The 17,446-nt window shown below is 43.3% G+C and overlaps 1 protein-coding gene across 4 annotated transcripts in view; it reads right to left on the bottom strand.

Moving 5' to 3' along the window:
- Positions 1-17,446, bottom strand: part of LOC142575082 (uncharacterized) — a 221,018-nt gene that overhangs the window by 16,717 nt on the left and 186,855 nt on the right. For all 4 annotated transcript variants that reach the window (XM_075684062.1, XM_075684063.1, XM_075684061.1 and 1 more), the window contains exon 2: positions 12,806-13,048. The gene's annotated coding sequence lies outside the window, so the exon portion shown is untranslated. The remainder of the gene's footprint in view (positions 1-12,805; positions 13,049-17,446) is intronic.

The following is a 17,446-nucleotide window of genomic DNA, read 5'->3' as shown; positions in this document are numbered from 1 at the left end:
TAACCTTTGAAGAGGTTTACGCAGCGGCACACTGTTTCAGGAAAAACACGACCCCAGGGGTAGATCAGGTTACGAGCGCAATGATTCGCAATCTAAGGGAAGACACGCTAAAGAGCTTGACCAAATTCTTTAACGACACGGTCTGGACAGAGGACGGCGTCCTTCCGAAAGAATGGAAGGAAGCAAAAATTATTCTTATTCCAAAACCAGGTAAGCCTCGTAACAACAACAACCTTCGACCCATCTCTCTAACATCGTGTGCGGGGAAACTCTTTGAAAAGGTTGTGCAGGTCCGGCTCTCGGACCACATAGAGCTAAACAACATGTTCCTCTCCAACATGTTCGGTTTCCGACCCCACGTGTCAGAGCAGGACGTTTTTCTACTACTAAAGCACGAGGTCCTGCACCCCAACAGAGGGTCGGAAGATAAGTTTGTACTGGCATTGGACATCAAAAAGGCCTTCGACAGCATCTCCCACCACACTATTCTGGAAGGACTGGAAGCGGTGAACTGCGGAACGCGAATTTATAACTACGTGCTCTCGTTCCTCAGCGACCGCACGGCCACAATCAGATTAGGTTCCACGAGGTCCGACACCTTCAACTGTCCCGACAGAGGTACCCCTCAGGGAGCTATACTCTTTCCACTGCTATTTAATGTAGGGATGAGAAAGCTAGCCTTGGAGCTAGATAAACACCCGAATCTCGGCTGTGCGATATATGCCGATGACATCACGCTCTGGGCTCACCAGGGGTCCTACGGGGACAAGCAAGAAACTCTTCAAAAGGCCATAGACGCAGTCGTGGAATATGCGAGGGCTGCGGACATGGCATGCGCACCCAAAAAATCGGAATTCATTCTGGTGCGACCGAAATACGCAAGAAAGAAGGACTGGGTGCCACTCACTCTGACTCTCGACGGGGCGCCAATCCGTGAAGACGCTGGAACATCTCACACCCTTCAAAAACTAAAGGTGGTCACAAGAAACGCGGCCAGAATGATACGGAGAGTGGCAAGAAGCAGAGACGACCTAACTAAGGGAGAGACCATCAGCCTGGTTCACGCATTCGTAATTAGCCGAATCACATACGCCCTTCCGTATCAGGCCTTGCCAAACCAAGAGATTATACAAGCAAACACAATAATAAGAAAAGCCTTCAAAGCCGCCCTTGGTCTTCCCGAATGCGCTAGCACAGAGAGATTCGAGGGACTGGACCTTCACAATACTTTTTACGAGTACGCAGTCGCGACGTTATATGCTCAGAAAGAACGACTTTGTTCTTCAACTCAGGGCAGGGAAGTATGGGCGAGGTGAGGCTTTCCCCTGAGACCCCAGTATTGCGGAGAGGAAACGGCACCGATAGATCGCAATGTTCGATCGCACATCGCGGTGGCCCCAATTCCCAAAAACATGCACCCCAAGTACCATCCCGGACGACGCAGAGCAAGGGTCAAGACCCTTCACAAACGTTTTGGCATGGGACCGGGCGTGTAATATACGGATGCCAGTCGAGCCAGCTCAGACAATTTCACCATAGGCTCTACATGCAACAACAACATAACAACGGCATCCTTCAAAACCGCCTCGGCATGCGTGGCAGAGGCTGCAGCCATCGCCTTGGCCATTCAGGACGCCGAGCGCCAAACTAATTCGGCTGTCATATTATCCGACTCACAAGCGGCTTGCCGCCTGTTTTTACATGGAACGGCACCCAAATCAATAATCAAAATTTTAGGCACTCAACTATAGGGGCACCACGCTATCGTATGGTGTCCGGCACACGAGCGACTGGAAGGAAACGCGAGGGCTGACCGTATTGCTCGAGGATTAAACGTCCCAGCAACGGCTTGGCCTAGCGACGACCTTCCCTTACAAAAATGACTTTAGACTGTCTATAGAAAGTCTATAGACTTTTCATAGACGACCTTTCCTTTCTATAGATTTGGACTTTTGTTGATATAAAGTCTATAGACTGTCTATAGACGAAAGTCGATAAAGTTTCTATTTATTTTTGTCTATTCGCAGTCTATAGACGGTCTATAGAAAAAAGTCGATAAGGTGTTTGTTTCCTTTTTGTCTGCTTCCCCTCTATAGAATACCTACAGATGAAAGTCGACACAGACTCTATCTATTTTTGTCCATACTTTGTCTTTAGACTTTCTATAGACGAAAGTCGATAGGGTTTCTATTTCTTTTTGTCTATTCGCAGTCTATAGACGGTCTATAGAAAAAAGTCGATAAGGTGTTTGTGTCCTTTTTATCTGCTTCCCCTCTATAGAATACCTACAGACGAAAGTGGATACAGTCTCTATCTATTTTTGTCCATACTTTGTCTATAGACTTTCTATAGACGAAAGTCGATAGGGTTTCTATTTCTTTTTGTCTACTCGCAGTCTATAGACGGTCTATAGAAAAAAGTCGATAAGGTGTTTGTTTCCTTTTTGTCTGCTTCCCCTCTATAGAATACCTACAGACGAAAGTCGACACAGTCTCTATCTATTTTTGTCCATACTTTGTCTTTAGACTTTCTATAGACGAAAGTCGATAGGGTGTCTATTTCTTTTTGTCTATTCGCAGTCTATAGACGGTCTATAGAAAAAAGTCGATAAGGTAGTTTGTTTACTTTTTATCTGCTTCCCCTCTATAGAATACCTACAGACGAAAGTGGATACAGTCTCTATCTATTTTTGTCCATACTTTGTCTATAGACTTTCTATAGACGAAAGTCGATAGGGTTTCTATTTCTTTTTGTCTACTCGCAGTCTATAGACGGTCTATAGAAAAAATTCGATAAGGAGTTTGTTTCTTCTTTGTCTACTTCCCCTCTATATGGACTACCTGTAGACGAAAGCCGATACAGTTTCCATTTATTTTTGTCCATACTTTGTCTGTTGACTCTCTATATTATGGACAATAGTCGACAAGGTTTCTATTTTTTTTCTCTACTCCTGGTGTATTGAATGTCTATAGAAGAAAGTCGATAATGTGTAATTCCGAGTTCCCATACCCCCCGCCCTCTGCGAACGCGATGATATGGCACTGGTTCATGCACGACGGCACCGCAACCCCGGCGCGGCGGGCAAACCGTGCATGTAGACTGCTAGTCTGCGTTCGGTGCAGCTGCACCGAACGAGGATCGCGGCGGAGCAGGCACCGTACGAGTCACCAAGGTCTTCCAGGCACGCGAAGGCCCTAAACCTGGCTGCTTCCCAGACGTACACTTCGCGAAGACCAGGTGGTGAAGGTCAGATGGTGAAGATGTGGCAAAGGGGGTGGATAAGTGGCGAAAGCCCGCAGACCAGGTGGTGAATTCACCACCTCTGAGTTGTCGTGGTCTTGCATGTCTATAGATTAACAATAGACAAACATCGTTAATCTGGGCCCAACCCGTGTACGCTGTAACCAAGCGCAGGTACCGGTGGATAATACATAGCTGCATTTGATATAAGCCACTAAAGTTGTATACTGCTGAGATTGCTGTAGAGCCTATTTGTAGACTTTAGTATACACATAGTGTATACCTCCGCATTTGTTGACCACATATGATCTACGTAGTCGCTCTCGGCAATCCCAAGACAGTCTTCACAGTTGTCGCATCACTTTTGCGGCAGTAGAATAACGGAAGCAAAACGCCGATCCAATTGTTAAAATATATGTTATGAACGCCAGCTTCAGGTACAAGTGGATTCGAAACAGGCATCAAGCTAACAGCAAAGACACTCGTAATGTTTGTAGCTGACAACGCGGACTTTGTGAATGTGCCATGAACCGATGTCGCGCATGTGGTGTTCGCGTTGTGTGTCGTCCGATTCTCGGATACTTTTCACATTGTCTTCATATCTCGGCTGCGTCACTAACATCGGGCGACTTTTGTTGCCTAATATCCTGCACTATAAACTCATCAAAGTTTCTCATTCACTTAAAATAGGTGCCAAATTCTCTGAGCCCACCCAGTATTTCGCCGGCGGTATGCCTGCGCAGCCACGCATATGAGTACCTCAATGCTGTACTGATTGCTTTGACCTATCATCGGAACAGAAAATTAGCACTAACATACGTGCGGGCATCACATTTGGCGGTACGCTGGAAGATATGCTACAAGTACGCTGTATTACTCATCGACGCTGGCAATAATGCGTCTAAAACGTCTGAAGGGCCCCGTAACGGCTTTTACAAACAGCGCATTCATGTTAGCGTTCCAGTCTCATACGATAGCCCACAGCGTTTGTCATACAACCTGCCAGCGCATATCCTTCGTCCACGAAAAAAATGCATAACTGAAAAGAAAAGCCACCCGTTCCGGCGCGCATGGCGCGAAGAGAGAGAGAAAGAGACAAAGAAAAAAATGAAGGAGGAAAAGGCGCTCACACTCCTCCGAGCGCGCACGCCCGCCCGCGCGGAGCTCCTGCGCATGCTCGGAGCTCTTGCGCATGCGCGGCGGTGCGCCATCTCAACGAGTGCGCCAGGCACGTAAACGGTTGTGCCGGTGTGCGGTCTCTCCCTGAACGTTGGTGTCTGTGTATATGCGTGTCTTCTTTGTGGCATCACACGTCAACTACACTGAATGGTAAGCTTTATCAAAGACGTTTTGCGTCAATACCTCATGATTATGTGAGCGCATTTCGTAGCGCGAACCGGCTGCATGTATAGTGTCGGTTTGTCGTTGACATGGTTTGATAACGTGCTCTTGTTCTCGCTTCTACTATACGGAATGTTTTACGGCGAGCGATCGCTCGTGCTTGTTGATTTTATCATTATAGCTTAGGTGCGTAAAAAAGGAAGTACACCATGTTTTAACTTGATACTGAGCTACCACTAAGCGGATTGCGTGTGTTGGGCAGCCAGTGTGGTAGATCTCATTTCGTGGCGCTTGATCTGGCCGCGATGAATGCTGCACCGTATGTGTAGTGAAATTTTCGTGACACGCTTTACGTATATATCTCGAAATTGTGTTAGCATCAAGAATTTTCAAACAGAAAGGCATAGTTGAATAACTGCTAGCGTACTCGGATGAAAGGCCGTGTTTGCGGGGCATGCATCAGCAGTGTGTGCGCTGCCGTTTTCGCATAGTTTAATAGTAGCAGTATTTTTAAGGTTCCTGGCTACCAATCTAAATAATTTTGGGAAGTTACAGCAAGCAAAACACGAGACTTGAAGAAATATCTAGTAGAAATCTCTAGATTCACCCAATCTATTTATATGCAACCACAAACGCTTTTGGAGCATGAAACCTGCGATAAGCTCAGTCACTTGCAGCTTCGCAACTTAGCCGAAAAAATTACAGAACAATAAATTAGTCGCTCCGGGAACACCTTTACACGTTTCAAACTGAAGGCATTGCGTTTGACGGTAGTTGGAAGATTTGTTTTTTGTCTCTTTTTTAAACAATTTAGCAGCAGAAGTTATCTTTCGAGCTATATGAAAAGCGTTAAGCGGCTTCCGATGCTTCGGCGTTCTGCAGTGTACGTGCTCTTAATCACAAGGCAGCTGCTGGCGCAGATTCGCATTGTGCTAATCGTGCATGGTACGAAGCCATTGTCGTGCGTAATAAGTGTTCCGGTTTTCATTACTGTTGCATGTAGTGCCGTCGTCTTGGACAGACTGCATACAATATGCGCTGTACAAAAGAAAAAAGAGCCAGATTATCAATTTGGTGGTCTTTTCTAAGTAGATAACGCACAGATTATTCAAATAATTCAGTGGGCATTGCATTTGTTCTACCCTTATCAACACACCTAAGAGATCGTAACATGTTTTAGTTGATAAGTAATCTGATCAGTACGGCCCCATTCATGTGCATTCTACTGAAAGTGTGGCAAATCTATTCATCTCGAAGTATGAGAAAAGAGACATTGCAGACTGTTCTAAGCGGAAATAAATTGCAAATCTTAACGTGATTGTTCAAAACTGCAGTCAGTATGCTGAGCATGTTCGTTCGGCACGGGCATATTGCATTAACACCTGAAAAATGTGCACAGTCCAGCCGGGTATCTTTGTTTCAACAAGTATTACTATAGGAATCGTTTGGGATTCTCGCATTTCTTTTATTTTTATAAGTACACTGTGTGTCACATGAACCTGTCTTAAAACGAAACGTACCGTTGCTGGCACCGGCGATTATTACGGTTGTCTAACTGCTTATCATACTGTAGTATAACGAAACATCATAATGGTACTGATTAATATTGCCATGTAGTCTTTAGTCAGAGGTAAACAAAGTTAACTAGAGGCATAAGTGATGAGAGCAAATTATATTGAAAACTACTATTGAACCGTAAAAATAACTAATTGTATAACTCATTGTATAGTTTTTCCTCACATTGTTGCATTTGCTTTACGTGTGCCTCTGTGTCTTCCGTGCTGTACTCGTGTGGCCATCAATTACGAACTTGCCGAAGCCCTTGTCAGTTTTATTAATCAAGGGATTCAAGTCAGTTGAATCTAATACTGCATGTCAAGTGACTGACGTGTTATTCGTTTTATCTAAATATTATGGACTGGCAGTACTTGGCAAGCATTAAACCACAATATTTTTTTTTATTACACTTAAGCTGCAGGCGTCATAGATTGCCAGAAAAGTTTCATGAAAACAGCCAGGGAAGGCTTGGAACAAGATCGGGAAATTTTAAAATGGCCACATAGGTATGCTGTCTTGTTATATGTCATACAAAGTTTCCAGAGAATCTCTGAGTTAAATATATTTTTAAAAAGTTTCACCTGATAAAAATTGAAGGAAATTGGTTCCATTTATTGAAAAATAAAAGAAAGTCAAGCTTACTGACAAGGCATTTCTTACTCAATATGTGTTTTTTTTTTGCGTTAACTAAACGTCCTGAACCTCGATAGCCTAGAAAAAATTTTCATCTTTCAAAGCACCTTAAATAATTTACTGTAATAGAATTCATTCGAACTATACTATCAGTTCTGTTTCCTAGGAGGTGCATATCTGTCGTGCCATGACACAAAGTGCTCGTGTGGTATTTCGGGTGCTCATGTGGTATACCTAACTTGGAAACCTGTTAGCACGCCCAAGAGGCCTCATTACCTGTAACAAATTAAGTGACCATATCGATACAATCAGCCCATCTGCCTTCCGTTGAAGTTATGGCCAATCACCCATTCATTTAAAAGTATGAGAAAGACATTCAAATGTGTATTAAGCAAAATAAATTACAATCTTAGGCATGATACTGTGAATATTCCAGTCACGTCTTCTGAAAATATCCCTCTGCACGGGCATACTTAACTACCAGCCAAAAAAAATGTACAGACAGCCCAACTGGGTAACGTTTCAGCAATAAATATAGAGACCATTTGGGATAAGTACAATAATGCATCATATATGAACTTGTCATAAAAGGGAACATACTGTTGCAGGCACGAGCAGCAGTTGTGACTGTTTAATTGTTCACCATACCATGCAATAAAACATTGTATAAAGGTGCTGATTTGTATTGACAAGCAGCCATTAGTCATAGTTAAACCGCATTAAGTATTGACTTAGATGGTTTGAGCAAATATATTAAGCTGCTTAATGAACACACAAAGAATATACACTTGTTATTTTTGCCTCATATTGCTGCATCTACTTATTTGCAGCATACACCTGCAGCACCTTTGGGACTAATGACACAAAGGTCAAGGCCAGCCTGGCGACCATGCTTGCCAAGGAGTAGTGTAAATATTTAATCTGTTTCCATAATAGCATACGACATGAATTTAAGGAATTCATCTATTATATCGAGCAATAAAAACGGTGAATGCATTGCTGGTGCATTTGTTTTATTTTTGCACTGCATGATTCAGCACTATATAAATTCTTTCTGTTTATGCAACGTATATGAAAGTACAGCTGGTTCAGAAGCATTATTAATCTACTAACGGTAATGCATAAGTGCAGATGAAAAGGAACAGGTGCACATGCATAAATACATTCAAAACTTTTTGCTACCGCATGTGAACAAAAATGTAAACTAACTTGTAGATAGCTGCTATGGAGTTATGGCCTTATACACTCTTTGTAGACTTGTCTATAAGATGTCTGTGTATATAGAGTGCCTATAGATTAAAAAGCAATTCATATTTGTTAACAAATGTCTGCAGAATGTCATAGAAAAAAAGTGTATCGGACTATAAAGTTCTGTTTTTGTAGACTGAAGTCTATAGAATGTCTATAGACTATCTATATACATTTGTATATAGACATTCCATAGACTTCAGTCTACAAAAGTAGAACTGTATATATAGTTCTACTTTTGTAGACTGAAGTGTATAAAATGTCTACGGACAAATCTCATCTGTAGACATTCTATAGACTTCAGTCTACAAAAGTAGAACTGTAAGCCTATACACTTGTCCATAGACAGTCTATAGACAGTCTATAGACTCAGACTTCTTATAGACTAGTCTATAAAAAGTGTATGGCCAAAAGTCTCGACTGTCTATAGGCAGTGTATAGACAGTCTATAGACTCAGACTTTTTATAGACTAGTCTATAAAAAGTGTATGGCTATAAGTCTATAGACCGTCTATAGACAGTCTATAGACTCAGACTTCTTATAGACTAGTCTATAAAAAGTGTATGGCCATAAGTCTATAGACAGTCTATAGACAATCTATAGACTCAGACTTTTTATAGACTAGTCTATAAAAAGTATGGCCATAAGTCTATGGACTGTCTATAGACTGTGTATAGCCAGTCTATAGACTCAGACTTTTTATAGACTAGTCTATAAAAAGTGTATGGCCATAAGTCTATAGACTGTCTATAGACTAGTCTAAAGAAATGTCTATAGACAGTCTATAGACTCAGACTTTTTATAGACTAGTCTATAAAAAGTGTATGGCCATAAGTCTATAGACTGTCTATAGACTAGTCTAAAGAAATGTCTATAGACAGTCTATAGACTTCATAGACAAATGTCTATAGACTGTCTATGGACTTTCTATAAAAATTTTTGTAAGGGTTCCACCGAATTCTCGTGACCTCCTCCTACAGCAAAGGCAGGAGCGGAGACGTTTTGGACATCCTCACTCCGATATAAACAGCCAACAGGAGAGGGACTGGCGTCGTATTCAGACGAATACATACCCCAACCTGCACCACCTACACAGAATACACCCCACGAGGTTCACTGACGAGTGCCCGTGGTGCACAGACACACCCACACTAAAACACATCACATGGGAGTGCCCCAGGAGGCCACCGCACATAGACAGCCTCATATTACACCAACACCCACTAATGAGGAATAGGCAGTGGGAGGCATGGCTTGCGGACGATGGTCGCGAGAGCGAGTTGGCTCTTCTGGACCAAGCCCAGTGAGCCGCTCGTGCCAGTGGGGCCCTGGAATAGGGGCTCCAACCATCATGCCTTATTTTATTTATATTGAATAAAGTTACTCTCTCTCTCTCTCTCTCTCTCACTTCAAAATTTAGGATTGCCTTTAATCAGCACTGTTATTCTCTCCCTTGGAGCAACATTATTGGGATACAGCCACAGGAACGTTTGCCTAGCCATTTATAATTTTCTATGTGGCACAAAAATAATGCCTTCTTAATAGTTCTTAGTTTCCATAACTGATTTACTTCTACTTCAGTCTAGAAAATTCAAAAAGTAAACGCACGAATGCACAGTTTAAAGGGGCACTAAAGTGAAACAATAAATCAGTTTAGACTAATGAACCATTGTTTGAGAACCCTGCAGGCAGTCATTTAAAAAAAATAGTTTGATTATTAGATGAGAAAATGAAGGTCCAAGTATCACTATTTGAATTTCGCGCCGAACCCTAGCGCCGGTACGTCAGCGTGACGTCAGGGATTCCAAAGTATGTTTTCACATTTGGGCCGCGTCGGCTGAATAAAGGTTTCTGAAACTTGCAATGTTTAATATTTCGTTCCTTTAGAAAACAATGTAATCAATCTGTACCACTATATATAATTAGTAGGCCCTAGAAGATGCCATGAAAATCCAAGACGTCACAGCCCCCAGGTGCGGGAACTTATGTAGGTGTCGCCACCCGTATTTCATTCTTGCACTTCATCTGGCTTACCAAACGTTTTATCGTTGTAAGAGTGGTGTCTTTGGTGTTGTAGAATGGTAATTTACTGATGCAGAAGAAATCATTTTTCACTTTTGTGTCCCTTTAAATCTTACTAGTATTATTATTCAAAATTTACCTGACTCAAGCTTAACTATATGTTTTTTTATTCTCTTTCTTCTTTAGTATTCCTATCAATGCAAAGCTTACTATAGTATTGATCACTATTTTTACTCATGTATTCACAGTTTATTTTTCATCTTGGATTATATATTTATTTTACTTTTTTATGTGTTAGTTATTTATTAACCAGTTTCTTTTATTTATTCAATCATATTACCACCCGGTTCGTGGCTTATCCCCCATAGTGGGTTTGTGCCATTGATTGAGGCTTCATAATCATCATCAGCTAGAGAAAAAGCCTGAACTGAGCGCTTGTTCTATTCTTATTAAACTTTTGCGCGCACAAAGACAGGACGTCGAACGAAGAAGTGACACACAACATGCGCAAACTTCAACTGGCTTTTATTGTGACAGCGACATATATATATACGCTTCCACAATTAGAAAAAAAGCAGGATGGCAAGAAAACAGACAACCATGTACAAACCTGCATAGCCACATGTGCCGGCGAAACGAAACCTTGTCGCTGCTATACCTTTTCACCGTCCAGAAACCCCCCTTCCTTATCACTTAATGGCACAGACGGGGCACTAACTCAACTCTGATTATGCCGAAGAATTTCTCTGGTGGCAACTATCTCACTGGTTAATCGATTTACGTGAGAAAATAATATCGTGCATCGGTTAAAGATGGGATAACAACCATTGCATAACTTGCAGTGTTCTGCCATGTGGTCTTCGATGCCTTGCTTTACCTTGCGGCGATGTTCTGCTAGCCTCTCGTTTACGCATCGGCTGGTTTGGCCGATATAACACTTGCCGCACGACAAGAGAACCCGATATACTACACCTTCCTTGCATGCAACTTGTTTTGATGCTTAATCATGCATTTTGGTTTCTCATTCTTAATTGGGCAGCTTTTCTTGCAAAGCCTTTGAAGTTTTTGGGGAACCCGCCGTGGTTGCTCAGTGGCTATGGCGTTGGGCTGCTGAGCACGAGGTCGCGGGATCGAATCCCGGCCACGGCGGCCGCATTTCGATGGGGGCGAAATGCGAAAACACCCCCTGTACTTAGATTTAGGTGCACGTTAAAGAACCCCAGGTGGTCGAAATTTCCGGAGTCCTCCACTACGGCGTGCCTCATAATCAGCATGTGGTTTTAGCACGTAAAACCCTATAATTTTAAAAGTTATTGGGGAGCCGAGAACACAGGACTTTGACGTTAGAGCGAGATCGTATTTTCTTTAGGTGATGTGAAATTTTATGGAAGTATGGAATAACAACCATTTCTTTCTTTTATTCTGGCTTCTGTCTTCTTTGCTATTGCTGCGGCGGGTTGTTCTCTCCTCAACCTTGACTCACTTTTCTTTTTGCGGTACATACTTTCAGCGACTGCTACAACAACCTGTTTCGGGAAACCTGCCTCTTTCAACCGCAATACCTGCGAGTGAAAATTTTGCTTCATTAAGTGATGACCTGACTTTTCAAGCGCTTTAGACAAATGTAATTGCTGGTCGTTTTGTGATAACCATAGTTTCGGTGAAACATATAACCTGAAATTTATTTTCTATTGTTGACATCATATTGTGAATTTCGTCTACTTTGTTCCTTATACTTCTGGCATTTATATGAATAGTCGAAAAACTTTTTAAATCTGTGGTTTCTCTATTGAGACGAAGGACGTCATAGTAAGTGTCACTGACTAATTCAGATCCCACCTTAAAAAATTTTTGAGGTAGTGTATGCGTCTCTGATGGCCTATTCGCTCTTTAAGTCATTTTTTTCTAGGTCATTTTGGGAAGCTATGCAGATGACCCCTGAAGTTTCAGTTTTCTGTTCCAACACCTGTCCTTTTGATGTCCAAACGATCTGCCAGGTTACCTCGGATTTCTTCTTGCGCGCGGCTGCGAACAGTTTCTTGTTTGTTTCTGTCAAGGGTTCATTTACATACACAGCGTTTTTAGAATCTAGATCGAATTCTTTACATGTCAGCCACTTCTTTCCGGCCTTGGCGAGCAATTCATCGCGCTTCTGTCGTTGGAGTAAGCGAACAACAATGTTGTTCACATCCTGTTTCGGTGTCGGGACCCAGTGACATAAGTCAGTTTTACTTTTCTGGATGATTTCTTCAAAGACTGCACCTACTTTGTCATCCATTTTCATGGCGTCAATTGTTTTATCTGTTTTTGGAATCCCTATGATTTCGAGATTATTCAGCCTTTGATACTGTTCAAGGTCTTCAATTTCTTGTGTCAGTTTTTCGTTTTCATCTCTTAAGGTGCTATTTTTATTCAGTAGCTGCTTAATCTCATCCCTCAAGGCTATGAATTCCTTTTTGAATTCGCTCACTTCATCGCATGTATCGGCACAGTATTTTACACTTTCTTTCAGTTCTCTGAACTCCGTTCGCATTTCATGCTTGAAGGCTTCAAGCTGTCTAGACAGATTCTTTATCTCTTTGGCGTCATCTTTCCCACCCATTATCAGCACTAGTAGGCCAAAGCGGGCCCAAACACAATCAATTCGGCAAGAATGCACACGAACAAAGTACAAAGTTGGATGAAAAACAAGAGCAGCAGCATCATTGACAGCAGAACAATAATAATATGTCAATTCAAACATACTGTAGTTTCGGGACTAACCTGTACAAGAATAATAGGCGACTCAGATGCTGCACGTTATGCTGTCGCCGCTGCTGCTTTGATGGTCCGGTGATATCGGCTTCATATAGGCAGGGGCCACCGGAAGGGCAGGTAGACTGTCCCCGGAAGGTGGGCATGCGCAGGTGCAGAGGAACCCACGTGTCGTCGGTCTCTAGAATGATGCGGCTGGTAGGTGAAGGCAGGAAGAGGGGGTGGGCTGGACTGATGAAACCGGGAATTTGCCTGTACAAGAATAAGAGGCGACTCAGATGCCGCACGTTATGCTGTCGCCGGTGCTGCTCTCACGTACAGGCCATAATCCAATTCACTACTTCTGCCACAGTGCGATGTGCCATGTGAGTAAATGAAAACGCTCAACCCTATCAGAGGTTCTATAATATGGCGCAAAAGAACCCCTCAAGCAAACACCTCTCCCTGTGTGTTCAGTGTACTACGAAGACAAACAGCAGTCGTGCATGCAAGGTAACGTTTAACATCAACTCACCGCTCTCGTATCAGCTTAAACGTTGAAGAAATTAAGCTTTGGTGCCAACATCACCGCTAATTACCGTTAATCAAAGCATTCAGCACGGAAAGCTTCGCTTACATCGATTCCCATAGTGCGTGTATTCTGCATAATTTTCTACTTCGAAGCCAGCACTTGTTCCAAACTAGTGCCACGAGCCAAATTAACCTGAATGAGTAAAATCATCTTTTCTTCCCATAAATTTGCAGTACCGCTGTATCCGACAGTTGACTGCTGTGATTCATGAGAAATATTATGAAATGAAACAAATCTGGTGTAAACGTTGCGACATCATTGTTGAAGGGACGCCATCGATGCTTTCTTCGTGGTTTTCAAGAAATCACCTGATTGTGTACAGTCATTTATTCTTCCGATAGCAAAAATGCGGGCACTTGAAACCGATTTTCGTCGTAGCCATGAGGTTCATTATCAAGTCCAAGTGCGATAAGACCGCGGCAACGTGCCGTACGTTGAAGGGGCGAGACAAAGCATGTAGGGGTGAACTGAGAACGATGGTTGCCTTTTGTGGTGGCGCCTTCTCGCGCGACCACTAGGGGGTGGCGAGGAAGAAGTGGCACGAACCCACGTCTTCGCATTACGCGCACGATGGTCTTACCAAGTGAGTTATCGCGGCGCCGTATTCCCACAAGATTTCTGGGTTATTTATGTCTGTCTGAAGAATGCTAGGCATAACGTTAAGAAACAAAAAGAGAGCGGTTTGGATCAGAGAGCAAACGGGTATAGCCGATATTATAATTGACATTAATGGGAAAAATGGAGTTGGGCAGGTCGTGTAATGCGCAGGTTCGGCAACCGTTGGACCATTAGGGTTACAGAATGGGCAACAAGGGAAGGGAAGCGCAGACGAGGACGGCAGAAGACAAGGTGGGGCGATGACGCAGACTAGGTGGGCGAAGACAATTTGGAAACGGTTCTCGATGGACAGGGGTAATACGAGATCGCAGGGGGGGCCTCCGTCCTGCAGTGAACATAAAAGGGATGATGATGATGATGATGACTAGAAATAACCCTGGGAGTGTTGTTAGCCAGCGCCACTACTCGCAGCCTTGACAGTGGATGTGGAACATCATATCTATCGCAGCCGCCCCCGTAGTACGCGAACTTTTTGGGTAAAGGCAACTGGTCAAGAAAGCCACACATGCTACCTGAAGGCACTAAAACTGTCAGATTTGAATCTCTTGCCATGTAATGAACGAAAAGAAAGGAAACTGAAGGGCCCAATTATTCTTCTTCAAATCATAAGCAGCCAACATACAATGGCACTAAAGAAAGCGTAGGGAAAATTGTTTGCAGTTCTTCATTGAATTAAAGAATTTATCCATAAAGGAAAATGAAACTGGACGAAAAAAATCACCGTTCACAGGCGGAATACGAACCCAGGTCGTCGCATTTCGCGTGCGACCTTCTTACCAAGTGCACTAACGCAGCGCTGTTTCCTCATCCACTTTCTGGGGTAATTATGTCCGATAACTAGAACTCACCCTGAGAGTCTTAGCGGGCCCCTCTACTAGAGGCCTTGACACTGAATGTGGAAAATCGTATCTATCGGAGCAGTCCCCGTAGTAAGCGAACTTTTTCGGTCAAAGCAACTGGGCAATGAAGCCACAGGTGCTACCTGAAGGCATCAAAACGGCCAGTATTGATTCTCTCGCCATGTAACGAACGAGAAGAAAGGACATTTAGGAGCCCGATTATTATTTCTCAAATCATAAGCAGCCAACAAACAAAGACACCAAGAAAAGCATAGGGGAAATTGTTTGTAACTCTTAATTCAATCAAAAAACTTTTCACAAAATGAAACTGAAAGTGGATGAAGAAACAACCATTCGCAGGTGGGATACCAACTCAGGTCGTCGCATTGCGTGTGCGATCCTCTTACAATAGGCACTACCGCAGATTCACATCCACTTTGTGGGGTAATTATGTCCGATTACTAGAACTAACCCTGGCAGTGTTAGCCAGCGTCATTACACACGGCCTTGACAGTGGATGTGGAACATCGTGTCTATCGCAGCAGACCCCGTAATAAGCGAACTTTTTCGGTCAAGGTAACTCAATGGTCAATGAAGCCACACATGCTAACTGAAGGCATCAAAACTGTCAGATTTGAGTCTCTCGCCATGTAGTGAACAAGAAGAAAGGAAACTGAAGTGCCCGATTATTATTAGCCAAATCATAAGTAGCCTACAAATAATGACACCAAGAAAAGGACAGGGGAAATTTTTTGTAATCAGTAATTGAATTGAAGCAATTATAAATAAATTAAAATGAATGTGGACGAAAAAAATAACCGTTCGCAGGTGGCAGAGAAATCGACATCTACGCTTTGCGCGTGCGATGCTCTTACCAAGTCCGTTACAGCAGCGCCGTTTTCTCATCAACTTTCTGAGGTATTTATGTCCATCTACTGCAACTAACCGTGGTAGTGTTAACCAGCTGCACTACTCACGGCCTTGACTGTGTATGTGGAACATCGTATCTATCGCAGCTGTCCCCCTAGTACACGAACTTGTAGGGTAGAGCCAACTGGTCAATAAAACCACACATGCTACCTGAAGGCATCAAAACATGCAGATTTGAGTTTGTCGCCATGTAGTGAACGAGAAGAAAGGAAACTGAAGGGCCCGATTATTATTAGTCAAATCATAAGTAGCCTACAAATAATGACACCAAGAAAAGCACAGGGGAAATTTTTTGTAGTTGTTCATTGAATTGAAGAAATTATCAATAAATGAAAATGAATGTGGACGAAAAAATAAACGTTCGCAGGTGGCAGGCAAATCGACATCTACGCTTTGCGCGTGCGATGCTCTTACCAAGTGCGTTACAGCAGCGCCGTTTTCTCATCCACTTTCTGGGGTATTTATGTCCGTCTACTGCAACTAACCGTGGTAGTGTTAACCAGCTGCACTACTCACGGCCTTGACTGTGTATGTGGAACATCGTATCTATCGAAGCTGTCCCCCTAGTACACGAACTTGTAGGGTAGAGCCAACTGGTCAATAAAGCCACACATGCTACCTGAAGGCATCAAAACATGCAGATTTCAGTCTCTCGCCATGTAGTGAACGAAAAGAAAGGAAACTGAAGGGCCCGATTATTATTAGTCAAATCATAAGTAGCCTACAAATAATGACGCCAAGAAAAGCACAGGGGAAATTTTTTGTAGTTGTTAGTTCAATTAAAGAAATTATCAATAAATGAAAATGAATGCGGACAAAAAGAACCGTTCGCAAGTGGGATACAAGCCCACGTCTTCGCATTGCTCCTGCGATGCTCTACGAATTGTAGTACCACGTCGCGGTTCTCTCAACCACTTTCTCGGATATTTGTGTGTTACTGCTAGAACTAACCCTGGGAGTGTTAGCCAACCCCACAACTGCGGAAAGTTGTTTTCTCATCCAGTGTAACAATTTAACATAGCAGTCGCGGTTGTCGGCGGAAACGTGCATAGAGATCATGTCAGTTATGGTTGCGATTCAGTCGTTCTGTGGGACCGTTGGCCTGCGGATGATAGGCGGCGGTGACTTTTTGTTTTGTGGAACATGAGCAGAGGAGGTCATCGAAGAAGTAAGGACCGCAATCGGTGAGCTGCTGTCGAGGAGCTCCGTGATGCAGAATCACATCGTGGAGAAGGAAGTCGGCAGTATCAGTAGGATAGCTGGTTGGAAGTGCCCATGTAATAGAGTAGTGCGTGGCATAGTCTGTCGCGAGAGCGACCCATTTGTTCCCTGATGCTGATGCAGGGAAAATCCGATCAGATCGAGGCCGACGTGTAAGAATGGCTCTACTGGGACATCGACAGGCTGAAAAAGGCCGGCGGGAAGCGTCCGTAGCCTCTTGCGATGTTAACACAGTTCGCAGCTGCCAATATACTTCTGTACGGAGCAATAAAGCCCAGGCGAAAAGAAACGACGCCGCACGCTGTCATATGTGCTCGTGAAACCAAGATGGCCTGCTGTGGGTTCGTTGTGATGCTGCTGGAGGACAGAGTTGCGCATGTGGGAGGGCACTACCAGCAAGTGCCCGTCGGCGTATGCACACTGTGGCGGTATAAAGTTCTACTTTGTAAGGTAAAATGCCGGACCGACTCG

This window comes from Dermacentor variabilis, chromosome 3, assembly GCF_050947875.1.
Source record: "Dermacentor variabilis isolate Ectoservices chromosome 3, ASM5094787v1, whole genome shotgun sequence".
In the NCBI taxonomy this organism is placed as follows: domain Eukaryota; kingdom Metazoa; phylum Arthropoda; class Arachnida; order Ixodida; family Ixodidae; genus Dermacentor; species Dermacentor variabilis.
The sequence above is the reverse complement of the archived record's forward strand: the minus strand, read 5'-3'. Positions and strand labels throughout refer to the sequence as shown.